This window comes from Puma concolor, chromosome C1 (assembly GCF_028749965.1).
Source record: "Puma concolor isolate L17-30 chromosome C1, mPumCon1.1.hap2, whole genome shotgun sequence".
NCBI classification, from domain to species: Eukaryota; Metazoa; Chordata; class Mammalia; order Carnivora; family Felidae; genus Puma; species Puma concolor.
Genome location: NC_141674.1, coordinates 28,932,590 through 28,949,467, shown reverse-complemented (window position 1 = coordinate 28,949,467; position 16,878 = coordinate 28,932,590). Strand labels below are relative to the sequence as shown.

Genomic DNA, 16,878 nt, shown 5'->3' with positions numbered 1-16,878 from the left:
GTCTTTGAGGGAACTTGAGGTCAGAGGAAGAGGCTCTGTGATGCAGGTGTGTGCTCTGAAGGGTCCCTCCAAGGTCTATCTGAGGCTCCAGGTGAGGGTCTCTTTGAGACCAATTTGAGAACCTGTCTGAGGTTTATTTGTAAGTCTCTTTGAGGCCTGTTTGAAGGCCCAAACCCTGTCTGGGATGGCCTGAGGGCCGGTAGCTTGAAACCCATAAAAACGGCCTCAGGCCACGGCTGATATTGACCCTTCTTCCTCCAACACAACAAAGAGAGTACGTCTGGCCAAGCTTGAAGCACGTTCCTTTGGCCAGGGGGCTGTTGGAGTGGCTGGAGTTTTTCCTCCGGTGATGGGTGAAGTTTTACCAAACCACAAAGCAGTTGGCCAGAGCTCCCCTGTTCCATCCCAACAACCAGTTGGCTGACCTTGACAAATCTGGCAAAGGCAACGGTTTTTGAGGACCGCACCACCTGTCCACTTCCGGGGAGAGAGACACACGATGTGCCTTATCTGAAATGGGTTTTTAGGTACGAATAGGAGTTCACCTGGTGAACGAGGGAGGGACAGTATTGACCTAGTGACACCAGTGGAGACACAGAAATGCACACCAGTTCTCTGTGGGCTAAGAGAACTGGCCACAAGTGCTTCAGTTTTCCCAGAGTCCAGAACATGCAAGAGCCAGGCATGCCCGTACCACACAAAATAACGCAAGAGAAAGAACCTTGCAAACCGTAGGGAGCTACACGAAATGAGGCATTGCTGTTAACCACCCATCTCTCTTGTTTGTTGTGGGAACCAAATGAGTCAAGATGTGTGAAGATGAATTGTAAGCGGGAAAAGTGTTTATAAAAATGTTAATGAATACATTTAGAGAGTAGGTAGACCAAGTGTGAGGATGTGGAAATGGAGTAGACAATTAAAATATCTGCTAATTTCTCTCTTGAATTCACATTTTAGGAAATGTTTATAAACTGAGCATTCTAATTACTTTTCCAAAACCCTCACACCTCTTCTCAGATGAATACACTCTAAGAATTATAGGATCTATTAAAAACACTGTCGATTTCCTGGCATTATCAGCTGGGACTCTTTGTATGGCAAATTACAGAACACCCATTGCAAAGGGGCCTAACCAGTAAAAGCAAGGTAGAGTTTATGGGATTGGAAAGTCCGGGGGTAGCAGGAGCCTCGATAGGTCTGATCCAGAGTGCGTTACACCTGATGTTCAGGCCGGCTTCTCTGTGTTGGATGCCAATGGCTCCTAGGCCCTAGGCTGCTTCCTTCAAATTCCGGGAGAGAGACGGGGTGCCCTTTGGCCAACCATCCAACAGAATTCCTGAGCTTCACTTCTGCTTGGACCAAGTTGGGTCATGTGGGTGGGGAACATCAGGGCCTATTTGGCGTGGGTCTGGATCAAATGCCCATTCGTAAAATGATCACTGGGATACCAAGGAAGGTGGAAGGGGCGCCTACTGTACCTGGTCGCTCGGGTGGACCTCTGGGCTTCAGGTGTGCGGACCTGCAGCTGTGTTCGGTTTCTGCCCCGGTTGCTGATTCCTCATCTAAACTTTCTGTTCCTTATGGCTCCTCCCTTGCAGACATGATACTGGTCCAGGCTCCCCCCATCACCCCCCACAGTTTACTCCAATCTTTTTTGTTTTGGTTTTGTTTTTAACTGCTAACTTAGTCCCTAGCCTCTTTGCTCACCAATAAATTTTTCTCGACAGCTATTCAAAAGCTCGACACGTTTAATCGTAGCAAAGAACACGTAGTACAGCCAATGTGATAAGACAGAAAACATGATTACAAAACTTAGCTGTGGGAAAATGATCATCATTTGCCAAAGACACAATTTTATCACCGGAAAACCTAATAAAATTAACTCAAGACAATTAATTATGGTTAATAAAAGAGTTTAGTAAAATGTCAGACACAAAATAATAAAAATAAGGAAAAACGCTTCTTTCTGTAATTAACAATAAATAGTTTTAAAATATTACAATGGGTTATCTATAGGAGGCAGTTTTTACTTTTTAAAAAAAAAGACAGTGAGGAGGGGCACCTGGGTGGCTCAGTCAGTGAAGCATCTGACTCTTGATCTTGGGTTCATGAGTTCAAGGCCCCCATTGGGCTCCATGCTGGATGTGAAGCCTACTTAAAAAAAAAAAAAAGACAACGAGGAAGCTCATTTGGGGATAGTTGGTTTCTGGAGGTGTAGACACACCCATGACCTTGAATTAGATGGCTCCCCTCACACTTTTTAAGAAAATCAACAGGATGGGTCCTTTACATAGTAAGGCAAATATCATCCGTTTTTCTAGCAAGAGACTGAAGAGAAATCTAAGTGTAGGAAGGCAAACTGAGATGGTAAATATTCTGTTTCGTAATGACCACTTTTCAAACAAAGTTTGCTGTGGATGTGATCTGGTTTTATTGCTTGGGGTAGGAGCCCAGGAGAACAGGGATTTTCAGATGAGAGAGAGAGAGAGAGAGAGAGAGAGAGATGGAGAGAGAGGGTGAGAAGGAAAGAGAGTGAGGTAGAGGGAGGGCAGGAGAGGGAGGGAGAGGGAGGGAGAGGGAGAGAGAGGGAGAGAGAGGGAGCAAGGCAGGGGAGGGGAGTCAGGAGAAGGAGCATTGAGGCAGAGAGGTGACAAGCAGTCCCAGGACTGTGTTTGGGACACAGGAGCACCTGTCCAGTTTCCCCAGATGCCAAAGTATAACTCTCAAAATGTTAAAAACATAATTCTCATGCAATACCTAGTGAACACAATCAAAATATTATTTAACCCAATGAAGAGGATCTTCCAACAAAGCTGTTCCAACGGAGGATATGGAAACTGATTTGAAAAACAATGATGGAATAAAGATTATTAAATTAGATACCAATTGGTTAATATCCTATAAGGCAACCGCCTCCCCCTGCCCGCCCCACAGTCTTTGGTGTTATTGATCGGATGGAAATCATCTGGACCTTGTCAGTTTTCTACAAATGAATGTCTGACTCCACAGAGTGTGGGCCCTACTCAATAGGAATTAGAGTACCAAACAAAGCTGCATGCTCTAGAGTCAGCTGACTTAAAAAAATTTTTTTTTAAATCTTTATTTATTTTTGAGAGAGAGAGAGACAGAATATGAGTGGAGGAGGGACAGAGAGAGAGGGAGACACAGAATCCGAAGCAGGCTCCAGGCTCTGAGCTGTCAGCCCAGAGGGGGCTCCAACTCACGAACCAGGAGATCATGACCTGAGCCCAAGTCGGACACTTAACCGACCGAGCCACCCACGTGCCCCGAGAGCCAGCTGACTTTAGATGGAGGCCTGTCACTTTGCCTATTTCCAAAGTTTTGAATAGGGCTAGGGGAAAGGAACTTCACAGAGGAACATATTTTGTGCAGTTGGACCTTCAGGAGCTCAGAGTCATTATGGATGGGCCCCGAAAAGAAATACGAGCCAAACTTGGGTCCCGACAAGGTGAAGTAGGGCACATGAAGGTAGGGGCCCTTGGCGCCAGGGGCTTGGAAGGCTCCATGTGGGGCAGAGGGAGGGGAGAATATGGTCTGTACCCACCCCTGCGCCATGCTTTGGAGCACCTCTCCTTGGACTCAGAGTTGCACCCACCTTGTTACTTCCTGTTTTATTTTTCTGCCTTAAAAAATTAAATCTTTTTTTTTATGGTGGTAAAATATGCATATACATAATATAAGCAGTACCGTTTTAATAAAGTGGACAGCTCATCGTTAAGTCCATTCACAGTGTTCCACAACTATCACCACCATCCACCTCCAGAACTTTTTCAGTCTTCCCAGACTGAAACCCTGTCCCCATGAAACAACAACTCCCCAGTCCTCCCTCCTCCTACTTCCTGGCAACCACCATTCTGCTTTCTCTGAATTTGGCTACTTTAGGTACTTTGTACAAGCAGAATCATACAGTATGGGTCCTTTGGTGACTGGCTTATTCCAACTAGCATAATGTCTCTTTTTTTTTTAATTCTCTTTTTTCTTTTTTCAAATTTACATCCAAATTAGTTAGCCTATAGTGCAGCAATGATGTCAGGAGTGGATTCCTTAGTGCCCCTTCCCCATTTAGCCCATCCCCTTCCCACACCCCCTCCAGTAACCCTCAGTTTGTTCTCCATATTTACGAGTCTCTTCTGTTTTGTCCCCCTCCCTGAAGCTTTTATATTATTTTTGTTTCCCTTCCCTTATGTTCATCTGTTTTGCCTCTTGACGTCCTCATATGAGTGAAGTCATATGATTTTTGTCTTTCTCTGACTTTCACTTAGCATAATACCCTCAGTTCCATCCACGTAGTTGCAAAGGGCAGGGCAAGATTTCATCCTTTGTGATTGCCGAGTAATACTCCATTGTAGATATATATATATATATATATACACACATATATACCCCACATCTTCTTTATCCATTCATCCATCAGTGGACATTTGGGCTCTTTCCATACTTTGGCTATTGTTGATAGTGCTGCTATAAACATGGGGGTGCATGTGTCCCTTCGAAATGGCACACCTGTATCCCATGGATAAGTGCCTAGTAGTGCAATTGCTGGGTCGGAGGGTGGTTCTATTTTTAATTTTTTGAGGAACCTCCATCCTTTTTTCCAGAGTGGCTGCATCAGCTTGCATTCCCATCAACTAGCATAATGTCTTTAAACTTCACCCATGTTGTAGTGTCTGGCAGGATATCATTCCTTTTTTTTTTTAAGTTTATTTATTTATTTTGAGAGAGAAAGAGAGGAGTGTGAGTGGGGGAGGGGCAGAGAGAGAAGGAGAGAGAGAACCCCAAGCAGGCTCCTTGCCATCAGCATAGAGCCCGATTTGGGGCTCGATCTGCGAGATCACGACCCAAGAGTCAGATGCCCAACTGACTGAGCCACTCAGGCGCCCAGGAAGTCATGCCTTTTGAAGGCCGAATAATATTCCATTGTATGTATCTACCTATTATGTTTATTCTTAAAAAAATTTTTTTAACGTTTATTTATTTTTGAGACAGAGAGAGACAGAGCATGAACGGGGGAGGGGCAGAGCGAGAGAGGGAGACACAGAATCTGAAGCAGGCTCCAGGCTCTGAGCCATCAGCCCAGACAGAGCCCGACCCGGGGCTCAAACTCACGGACTGAGAGATCGAGACCTGAGTTGAAGTCGGACGCTTAACCGCCTGAGCCACCCAGGCGCCCCCTTATTATGCTTATTCTTTCATTCATTGATGGACAGTTGGGCTACTTCTGCCTTTTGGCTATTGTGACTAATGCTGCCATGAACACTGATGCACAAACATCTGTTTAAATCCCTGCTTTCCATTAGTTTGGGTAGGTACCTAGACGTGGAATTGCTGGATCATATGATAAGCCTATGTTTGAATTTTCAAGGAGCTACCTTATGGGTTTCCCACAGCCCCAGTTTGTGTTTCTACCACCAATGCATGAGAGGTCCAATTCCTGCACATTTTTGTCAATACCTGTTATCTGGTTGTTGTTTTTAAGTAATAGCCATCCTAATGGATGTGCACTTTGAGTTTTAAAATAATTGCTGGTTGCCCTTTATTAGAAGAAAGCCCAGCTGAGAATCTCCCCGCCTCCTCTCCATTGGCCACGCCCAGAAGAAACAAGAAAGCTCACTCCTGCTGTTGCTTCTTCTCGACACACGGTGTCGCTGTTGAAGGCCAGTCCTGCACTGTCCGAAGCCCGTTGCTTATCCGCTACTTGTGCTGAGGTCTCTGGTGGCTCACGTCCCTCCAGGGTGCGCCACTAGATCTTCCAGACGAAGCATAATGCTTTGGCTAAGATTAGTTCCTCAATTAGACCAGACGAATATTTCCTGGGTGCCTTACTATGTGCCAGGCATTGATGTAGGAAATCATCAGAACAAAACAGACAATGATCCCTGCCTTTCTGGCGGCTAGAGAATAAACAATGACCACAATAAACAAGTAAATTGCAAAGTGTGTTGGAAGGTGTTGAGCACAATGGGAGAATGGCAGAGTAAAAGGGGCAGGGGACTGGGAGGTACGTGAGAGTTGCATCCCTGGGAAGCTATTGGGTAAAGTCCTGAAAGAGGTGAGTTGCATCTGGAGAAAGCGTTCCTGAGAGATGGGGCAGCCCCAGAGCAGGAGTATGTTAGGTATGTTTGAGGTCAGAGCAAGTGGGGGTGGGGAGCAGGAGAGGAAGTGGCCTGGGAGATCATCATAAGGACTTTTGCTTTTACTGAGTGACATGGGGATACATGCAGGATTCTGAGCAGAAAAGTGATAGGTTCTGGTTTATGCTTTTAATTTTTTATTACAAAATTTTTAAGTTTATTTATTTTGAAAGAGCATGAACGGGGGTGGGGGGGCGGCAGAGAGAGGGAGAGAGAGAATCCCAAGCAGACTCCGCACTGTCGTGCAGAGCCCGACATAGGGCTCAAACTCACAAAACCATGAGATCATGACCTGAGCCGAAACCGAGAGTCGGACACTTAACCGACTGGGCCACATAGGCACCCCTATTTTTTTTTTAAAGTATTTATTACTTTTTTTGGAGAGGCAATTTAAAGACTTTTTTTTTTTTTTTTTTAGAGCAGGCTTAGGTTCACAGCAAAATTGACAGGCAGATACAGAGATTTCTCCTCCACCTGTTGCCCCCCTTCGTGCACAGCCTCCCCCATTATCAACGCCCCCCACCAGAGTGGTACATTTGTTACAATTGACGAAGCTCCACTGACACATCATTACCACCCAAAGACCATAAAAACCAGGGTTTGCTGTCCGAGTACGTTCTATGGGTTCGGACAAATGTGTAATGACATGTATCCATCATTATACTGTCCTACACAGTATTTCCACCGCCCTAAGAATCTTCTGTGCTCTGTGACTTATGCTTTAAAAGATTCACTTTGGCTTGTGCATTGAGAATAAATGGAAGGGTAGGAGGCAGGGACAGAGCAGGGAGATCAGTTAGGCTCTTGCAACAACCCTGGGTCACAGGCACCGTGGTTTACGAAAGCAGCCCAGCCCAGAGCCTGGTCCCTTCTCCAGCCTCCTCAGCACCTCCTTCTGCTCTCCCCTAGTCCTTCTTTGAAGGGAACCACTGCTGATTTGGGGCCTACTACGTGCCAGGCATTGTTTTAGGTGATCCTGCTGATCGGCTCATTTAATCTTCAAAGGCTCATGAGGAAGGCATTGTTTCACAGACATTTCAAAAGCCCATGCTATGGATTGAATGGAGCCACCCCTGCCCCCACCCCCAAATTCATATGTTGAAGCTCTAAACCCCCGTGTAGTGGTATTTGGAGGTGGGGCCTTTAGGAGGCAACTAGGTTTAGCTGGGGACATGGGGTTGGGGGCCCCATGATGGGATTGGTGCCTTTACATGAAGAGACACCTGAGGGCTGGCTTCCTTCCCCCTCCCCCATCCCTAGTTCACTAAGCAGGAAAGGGGTAGGAGCACACACAGTGAGAAGGCAGCCTTCTGCAAGCCAGATGGAGGGCTCTCCCAGGGAACTGAGTTCATCGGCACCTTGATCTTGGACTTCCCAGCCTCCAGAACTGTGAGAAGCAACTGTCTGTTGTTTAAAACACCCCCACCTATGGTATTTTATAGCAGCCAAAGCAGATTAGGCAGCCCATTTTACAGACAAGGAAACTGAAGCTCCATGGTTTAGGTGACCCAGGCACTCAGCTGGGTGTGGCGGAGCATTGAGTCGGGCTGTGGGGACGGGAGGGAGCAGGGGCTGCAGGGGTCCTCCTTGTCGTGTGTGTGTGTGTGTGTGTGTGTGTGTGTGTGTGTCTGGTGGGCTCCTGCCTGGGAGGGGCAGCTTCTCTGTGCAGTTTCCCCGGGGGCCTGGCTCCGGCTTTTCCAGGCTCGCAGGGGGTTTGCCTGGGGTCCCACCAAGGCCTTGTGGCCTTCCAGGCTTGCTGGGGCTTGAACTATCCAGGCTGGTGCTCCTGGAGGTGGCAGGTGGTGGGGCACCAAATGGGGAGGGGAGGGCACCCAGGGTCTGATCACGACTTCCCGGGGCCTGTTGGCTGCTCACTCTCAGAGAAGGTGGTGAAGAGGGCAGAGTGTTAATGACAGTAATTGCTTTAATTATTTTTTTTGGTTTGGAGAGTCATAAAATGCAGCAGCTTGCTCAGTGCTAATCATGGTAATTAGCAGGGGCTGGGGCCGCTGCCTGGACCGCAGTTGTTAACCAGGGGGAAGCATCAGCCTGCAGACACGGAGAGAGGAATAAATGATCAGTCCCCCTTTCTCTTCTGCCTCCCCTTCCCTCCCTTCCGGCAGCCTCCTTGGACTTTGAGCTCCTCGTCTGTCCCTGCTTTTGCTTCACTTCCTTCCTCTCCCTCTGCTCTTCCCCCTTCCAAGGAAGGCCTCCTGGAGGCCACCCAGAGACCACAGGGAGGGGTGGTGGCTGTGGCTGGTCTCAGGTTTGGGGGGGGGTGGGTAGCAGCTGTCTGGGGAAAAGGGGAGAGTTCAGCTACAAGCAGGGTTCTGTGCCTGCTCTGGGCACACCCCTACGTCGCTTCTCCAGGTCTGGGCATCTTCAGATCGTCTGCTTCGGACGAGGCACCTTGACCCTTACAGATGAGCCAGGAGAGAGAGCAGAGCTGCATCCTTGAAGGAAGCTGGGGGAAGCTTCAGGAAGGGAAACGGGGCCACCTCCCTGCTTCCCTTACTCCTAGGCAAGCGTCACAGGCTCAGTTACCACTTCCTGAGCACCTACCATATACTGGAGGTTTAGTTGAGAAATCAGGCTCTGCCTGGGGCATCAGAGTTGCCTACCCTTGGCAAGTCAGGGAAGGCTTCCTGGAGGAGGTGGCAGGGCTGTGGAGGGGGGGGCTGGTGGTGCTTCCACGAGGAAGCAGGGTCTGGCAGAGTGAGGGGTAGTTTCCTGGCTGAGGAGGGGGACTGTGGGAGATACAGTCTGGCATATCGCTCTGAGCTAGAATGTGAGGGACCTCAAAGACCAAAACCATGGAATCTGAGCCTGGCCTGGCCTCTGAGACCCCGTATGCATGGGGCTTGGCAAGGGGTTGGAGTCAGGAAGCTTGTTTTGTGAGGCATAAATGACACCACGTAGGTAAAGCACACGGCCCCCAGTGACAGTGAGTACTCAGCAATGCTGATCCTGGCGATGATGACGAGGTGCCCTGTCTGGGACAGTGTCCCAGGGCCACACAGACACGTTCATGCAGGTACCGAGAGACACGGTCAGACACAGACACGTGAGCTACAATCACACAAAGCACAGAAGCCAATGCACAGTTACCCTCCCCCCCCACCTGCCCCCCCAGACGCACGCAGACACACGCAATCGTGCACACTCAGAAACTGACAAAGAGCACCTCCTCGGGCACACGCTCGCGACACCGGACCCACGGATGTGCTTCCTCTTTGAGGGGCTTGCTAAGCCAGAGGGGTGGCCCAACCCTGCGATCTTGTGACTTTGCTTCCTGAGACTGTGGCTGCAGGGCTGGGGCTGCACCAGGGAGCCCCCCCTCCCCTCCCCCGCCCCCAGCTCTGTCAGAACAGGACCTTGGTGCTGCAGCTGGATGGCCTGAGGAGCTGGCTTTTCGCAGTCAGGGGTGCCGCATAGCACCCAGGCCTGAGCCACTGGTGAGGCAGACACACCTGGTTCGGGGCTGGGAGCCGTTTCACCCAAGCCGAGCTCTTCCCTCCTCTGAGACCAGGATCTCAGAGTGTCCACACCCCTCCTGCGGGGGCTGAGGCAGAAGGGGCGTGAGCGCAGCGTGGAACGCATCCGCACGTGCGTGCAAAGAGTTGCCGTGGATGACAAGAGCCCTGCAGCAGGAGGGACAGTGGTTAGACCTTCAGGGGCACTTCTGGATTGTGAGGGGGTGTGAGGAATGACAGGAGCGTCGAGGCTCCCCGGGGTTGGCGAGGAAGCTGGGGGTAGGGAGAAGGTGCTGGCCGGCTGTGGGCCAGGCTCTGTGTCAGAGTGCTTACCCATGTGAGCTCAGTCCTCCCAGCCCCCAACGGAGCAGGTGCTGTCTGCGCCCCGGTTTACAGATGTGGAGCTCAGGACCTTGTGCAGTTCACTTGGTCGAAGGCACCCAGGCAGCCGGGGCTTCGGAGTCCTGCTCCGTCAAAGTCAAAGCCCTCTTCATGCCAGGCTCTGAGGGGCCATCAGCCTTGAGGACAGTGAGAGTGACTGCTCCCTCCTTGTGCTCCTGTAGCCGGCATAGCTCTGGCAAGTCTGTGCACTAGGCCTGGATAGAAGGAAGGGAAGGAGGGAGAGAGGAAGGAAGGAAGGAAGGAAGAAGAGGAAGGGAGGAAAGGAGGAAGGAAGAACGGGAAGGGAGGGAGGAAGGGAAGAAGGCAGGAGGGAAAGATTAGAGGCAGGGGCTGGTCCAGAGCATCCACTGGCATCTGGGCACCCCATCCTGCCACCGCACCCTCTCTCCACCTGTTGGGGCTCCTCCGGCTCCCGCCCCCACCCCTGGAGAACTCCAGGTCTCCCACAGCTCAGCTGCCGCCTTGTCCAATTCCATTTTCTTACCAGACAAACGAGCGGCCGGACCTGCCTTCCCGTTCACACCGACAGGCTGGTTGTCAGCTGCGGTGGCATCTGTTCTTGTCAGAAAAATTAAGAAGGAAGCGAAAGCAGCCGCAGCCCTAGAACTGCCGGCTGGAGGGAGGATGTGGGCATGACTTCTCTTGGGTCTTCTCCCAGCTTTCTCTTCCCTTAAGCGAGAAGTGTGAACAGCGTGGCCTCTGGAGCCGCCTCCTGGGCTGCGCCGCTGTGTGTTTGGGCAAAGTTGCTTAGGCCTCTGTGTGCCTCAGTCTTCCCATCTATGAGATGGGGATAATAGCGTTGTGGCGGTTAAACGAATTGACGTAGTAAAGCACTGGGGGCAGAATACGCACCTGGCACTTGGTGAGTAAGTGTTTCGTTAGCGTTAGTGCTGTTGTCGTTATTTTCCTTGTCCTAGACCTTGCTCCTCTGAGGAGAGGGCTCTGCCCCTCAGCGTGGTGGAACCAGAGCCGGGAACGTGCACCGTGGACCAGGCGGGTTGGAGAAGGCTTCATTCATTGTACTACAACACTTCATTGACCCCAGGCCCCTGGTCCTTGCCCTTGGGGAATCCCCCTTGTCTGGTCGGGGGGGGGGGGGGAGGCTGACATGTGAACAGAGAATTATTTATAACGGGTAGGTAGGTATGTAATGTTCAGGAAGAAGAGGAGGAGGCAATTAATGTGTGTGGGGGGCGGTGGAGTGAGGAGGTCAGGGAAGCCTTCCTAGAGGAGGCGGCAGGAGAAGGACGTGCAAGACTAAGAGTTTGCCAGGCAGCCTGGGGGGGGGGGGGGCGGGGGTCCTTCCAGGGAGACTGGGCAGCCGTTTTCAGGAGTCTGGGCTTTACCCTTAGGGCAGTGGGCGAATCTGGTGTATGGAGTAGGCAGCTGGAGGGAGGCGGCTCAGGCCGCTGCTGGAGGAAGGGTGGGCGCGGGCGAGGACTGGAAACGCCTCCTCCCTCATTCATCTCCCAGCTGCCAGGACTGCCCCTCCCCCCCGCCCCCCCAGGTCAATGGCATTAGTGGCTATCATTGAGTAGATGAACAAAAAAGGACCTTTATGATCACCCAGGTCCGAGATGGCTGGGACTGGAGAGGTGGCTGGCCCTTGGAAGGAAGGGGCAGAGCAGAGGTCTGGGGACGCTTCGGGGTTCCTCTGCAGGTCGCTCCACGCGTCAGCCTGCCCTCAGCCGCGGTGGGAACAGGTCCGCCGGCAGCCGGGCTCGGCCGTCTCTGTCCAGCAGGGGGCAGTCGCAGTGCGCGGATGGGCACGCCCGCCAGCGCGACTCAGCTCTGCACCAGGGACTCCTAGAAGAGAGTCTGGGGGTGGGGGGTGGGGTGCGTCAGACCCGGGGTATCAAGGGCTTCCTGAGGGTGGAGAAGGGCGCCCTCAGGATCCCATGTTGGGGCAGTCCTGCCGGAGAACGAGGATGCTCGCGGGACCCCAGAGGCTAGATCTGCTGCTCCAGTAAAATCTCCAACCCGGGCAGCACGTTGGCATCACCTGGGAGGGTTAAAACCCTACCCGTGCCCAGTGCCCTCCCCTCAGCAATCGGATCAGAGTCTCTGGGGGTGGGGCCCCGGGCATGAGTAATTTAGAAGTCTCTTCCGCGACCCTCGTGCCGTGCGTGTGCCCTGAACTACCCGGAGGCAACTGACGCGCCCCCTTTGCCCCCCTGTGGGGTAGCTCTGAGTCATTTACATTCTGTGACCTTGACTGTCACAGGAGGGAGTCCAGGGGCCCTCCGCTCCTGACAGGACACCTGGAGGCTGAAAGAAGGTGGTGAGCAGGGCGCCACCCGCCCAAGGGTGGGGAGTTCAGAGTGGGTTGTTGGGTGTGTGTCCGTGCGCATGCGCAAGCGTCTCTGCGCGTGTAGAGGCGTATTCTCGGCTGAAGGTTCGTGGAAATGCGTCTCTCTGGGCGTATGCAGGTCCTTCTGGGCTGTTCTGCCTGCACGTGCCCGTGCACTTTTGCCTCTGTGCTGCAGGTATGTGTCAGTACACATGACTGTCGCTCTGTGCTTGCAGCTGTGAGCACTAGCGGCTGCTTCGGCGGCTTCGCGGGTGCCTCTGTGTACGCGTGTGTCTTTGCACCCACGTGTTTGCCTCTATGTCCTTGTGTCTCTCGCGTGAGGCTGGCTCAGAGCCGGCCTGCGTGTGCTCGTGGTCTTGGCTCTTTAGGAACCAATAACGGATTTAAAGCTCTTCTGTTTGAAGGTGTTTTTCCTCCTTCTCTCCTTGCAGCCTGATCGATATGCTGTTCCCGGGCAGCCTCCCCAAAGACCGCACACGGGCGGGTTCTGTGTGGACAGAGTCAAGTGCGGGCTTAGAAAAATCCACCACGGCCTCTTCAGGCACAATGTGTTCAGTCGGCCTGCAGGTGGGCAGCTGTTCTCGCTGGCAGCCGGTGGCAGGCCCCGCGTACCCCCTGGGCATCCGGGCCCACCGCCCCACCCCTAGGGCACCACCTAGGCACATCCCTCCCTCCTGCAGAGCCTTCAGTGACCCCTCACTGCCTACAGGATAAAGTCCAACCTCCTGGCCCCGCATCCCAGGCCTCTGACTACTGACCTTTACCTACCTCCCTACCTCACCGCCCTCACCGCCCCCATGGCACCATGCTCAGGGCCACCTGGCGCCGTTTTCTTGGACACCGGGGCGGTATTAAGCCTCCAGCTGCCCCCTCTGCTGGGCCTCTTACCCATCTGAGCTGGTAAGGTCCAGCTCATCGCTCCCCTCCCTGGAAGCCTTCTCTGCCTTTCCCACGAGGAATGGATAGCTCTTCCCTCAGTGCTAAGCTTCAAACCACCATCGAAGCTTCTGCTCCGCATAGTGTTGGTCAGCTGGGGTGTGTGTCCCCACCAAACTGCGGCCTCCTCTGGGGCTATCTCACTGGTGCCCCGGGGCCAGCCTGGTACCTCTGGGCTGGACTCCAACGTCTGGGAGAGTCACCCTGAGCAGAATCCCAGCGCCGACCCGTATTCCCGTGCACTGACGGTCAGAGGTAGTGACGTTTTCTCTCTTCTCTCCATTGTGGCAGGCGGCTGGCCTGAGCTTCCATGCTCCAGGGAGGATGGCGGGCTGGGTAGGAAGAGAGATGTGCAAGACATTTCTCTGCTGGGGTTTTGTCTGCCAAAAGCTGGAGCCTCTCCAGAGGATTAAGCTCGGTGTCTTGGGAAGGGCAGGGAGAGGTTATTGAAGAAAGAGAGAGAAAGAGATGAATTCCTCCCGACTAGAGGGAGAATCTTTATGGATTCAAGAGACTGGGACACAAGGGAATTCTGGGATCGCCCGGGCAGAGGGGACTCTTGTCTGTTCCCTGGCTTGGGGGAGGCAGGATGCCCAGGGGACTGTGTGGTTCCCAGCTTTTGCTGAGTGTGCTGGCGGTGCTGAAGGGGTCCGAGGGGCCAGGATAGTCGTGTCTCCACAGCATCACTGTTGAATGATGGCCACGCTGAGAGGGGCCTCCCTAGGGCCTTGGCATTACACTGCCAATTCTTAGACCCTGGGGTGTGAATGGTGCTAAGAAAAGGAAGGAGAGGGAAGCCTGGGTGGCTCAGTCAGTTAAGCCTCTGACTCTTGATTTTGGCTCAGGTCATGATCTCATGGTTTTGTGGGATCAAGCCCCACTTTGGGCTTTGCGCTGACAGTGCGTGGCCTGCTTGGGATTCTCTGTCTCTCTCTCTGCCCCTCCCCCACTTGCTCTCTCTTTCTCCCTCCCTCTCTCTCTCTCTCAAAGATAAATAAATAAACTTAAAAAAAAAAGAGAAGAGTGTCTTTCCTTTGATGACAACATTAAATGAGATAATCTGAGGATTAGTCAACTCTTAAAAGATTCTACAAAATACCATTCCAAGGACTCTGCGTGTAATAACACATTTAACCCTCATAACAGCCCTGTGTGTTAGATACTATTATAATTCTCATTTGATAGAAGAGGAAACTTAGGGATTGAGTTGCTCAAGGTCTTTTAAAAAATTTTTTAAAAAAATGTTTGTTTTTGAAGGAGAGACAAAGCGCGAGTCGGGGCGGGGGGCAGAGAGAGAGGGAGACACAGAATCTGAAGCAGGCTCCAGGCTCTGAGCCATCAGCACAGAGCCGGACGTGGGGCTCGAACTCACAGACCGCGAGATCGTGACCTGAGTTGAGGTCGGACGCTTAACTGACTGAGCCACTCAGGCGCCCCTCCACCAGTTTTCATCCTCACGTAACAGAACTGCTATCAGCTGCCTGTCCCTTTTCTGGCATAAAAACCCCAGGATTAGGGCGCCTGGGTGGCTCAGTCGGTTAAGCGGGGGAAGCGGTTAAGTGACAGACTTTAGCTCAGGTCATGATCTCATGGTTGGTAAGTTCATGAGCCCTACATCTGGCTCACTGCTGTCGGCGCAGGGCCCCTTTCCAATCCTCTGTCCCCCTCTCTCTGCCCCTCCTCTGCTTGTGCTCTCTCAAAACTAAATAAACATTAAAAAAAAAAAGAAAGAAAAAGAAAACCCTGGATTTTTTCTCTTTAGCAAACTGCTCGGTGAATATCTCCACTGGTGTGTGGACCCTGTGTAGCTCACTAAAGCACTCAGGTTCGGTTTTGTTTATTTTTTATTATTCAATTTAACTCTGCTGCTTTTTGTGTTCCTCCTTGACAGTTCTCAACAAATGTTACCTATGATATAGGCACCTCGGTCTGCATATTTAAGTGTGCAAGAAATACCACATTTTATTCCCTTAAAATTTTTTTGTAATGTTTGTTTATTTTTGAGAGAGAGAAAGAACATGAGCAGGGGAGGGGGAGAGAGAGAGGGAGACACAGAATCTGAAGCAGACTCCAGGCTCTGAGCTGTCAGCACAGAACCTGATGCGGGGCTTGAACTCAGGAGCTATGAGATCATGACCTGAGCTGAAGTCGGACGCTTAACTAACTGAGCCACCCAGGGACCCCATGTTTTATCCCCTTTTAAGCTAAGTTTGCTGTCTAACATCGAGCCCCCGCTGTTGTCCTCTGGGGATCTGGGAAATTCAGCTTCAGCCACTTTTGGGGGGAAGCCAGGTGTGCATGGGCACATGAGGCAGGTGCATGTGGGGGTTCCTGCACCCAAAGTGTTGGGAAGCTGCAGGTCAAGCAGGGGCGGATAGGGGAGCAGCATGGGGGCCCATTAATGAGGGTGGCCCACTGAGAGGGCTGGGTAGACAGGAAGCAGTGAAGAGGAAGGCACCTGTCCTGCCTGCTAATGTGTGGCCTGGTGTTTCTCCCTGGGGACGTGTCCCCATCGGAAGCATCCTGCCCTCTGACCTCCCAGGGCACTCCCTTCGGGTTCTGCCGGGACACTGCCCACAGCCTGTCTTGGGCTGTGGCGTGGACTCTATTTGACTCCGTGCAGTTTGAGTCTATTCAATTCAACGTGGCTGGACTCTGTGCCAGGGGCTGAAGGTGAAGGAATGAGTCCATGAGACTTGACTCTGCAAGCAGTTTAGTGGGGCCACGACAGGTGGATGCATGGTGAAAACACGTGCTACCCTGATAGTAGGGGACGGACGGGAGCATCAGGGAAGGGTTTCTGACCCAGGCCAGCGAAGCCTTCCCAGAGAGGTGTGGTAGTCACAGCCGAAACCGAGGGGGGAAAGGGGAGAAGGCAGGCGAACATAAATCTGAGCGAGGGTGCCTGTGGAGGAGACGGGAGGGGACTTCTCTGGGGGCACAGAGACATATGAAGGATCTGGGGAATGGTAAGACTGGAGGCCAGGGTGATGGGCTGGCGCTGGGTCATGCAGGGCTCTGGAGGCCTTTGGACTTCACCTGTAGGTCACATAGAGCCGTTAAAGGACAGTGACATGGTTATACGTCAGCCTTAAAAGAACATCTGGGGCGGTGCCCGGGTGGCTCAGTCGGTTGAGCATCCGTCCGACTCTGGATTTTGGCTCTGGTCATGATCTCATGGTTCGTGTGTTCGAGCTCCACGTCAGGCTCGGCACTGACAGGGTGGAGCCTGCTTGGGATTCTCTCTCTCTCCCTCTCTCTCTCTCTCTCTCTCTCTCTGTGTCCCTCTCCAGCTCATGCTCTCTCTCAAAGTAAAAAAAAAAAAAAAAAAAAAAAAAAAAAAGAACGTCCAGTCTGGGGTGGGGAGGGGAGGGTGGGTTTGAAGGCGTGCTGATAAATGTTTACCAACTAGCTCACTGGAAAAACGCCCTTTTGCCAATTTCTGTGGGGTAAATACTCCCACCGTGACTGGTTTCAGGCTGCCGATGTGATGTCACACACTGGAATGCACCCACTGCAGCGAGTGAACAAGCCAGCTCCTCTCATTTCCCTCTATCTCCCCCTATCCTCCCTTCCCTGCCTTCACCCAGTACCCCCCCCTCAC

At 52.1% G+C, this 16,878-nt stretch overlaps 1 long non-coding RNA gene across 1 annotated transcript; it reads right to left on the bottom strand.

Moving 5' to 3' along the window:
• Window positions 1–8,058: 8,058 nt before the first annotated feature.
• LOC147577926 (uncharacterized) lies at window positions 8,059–10,997 on the bottom strand. The gene is made up of 3 exons (XR_015254159.1): window positions 10,512–10,997; window positions 9,959–10,221; window positions 8,059–8,201 (listed from the first exon to the last, which is right to left on the bottom strand). It is a non-coding gene; the product is annotated as an uncharacterized LOC147577926 (long non-coding RNA).
• Window positions 10,998–16,878: the final 5,881 nt, after the last annotated feature.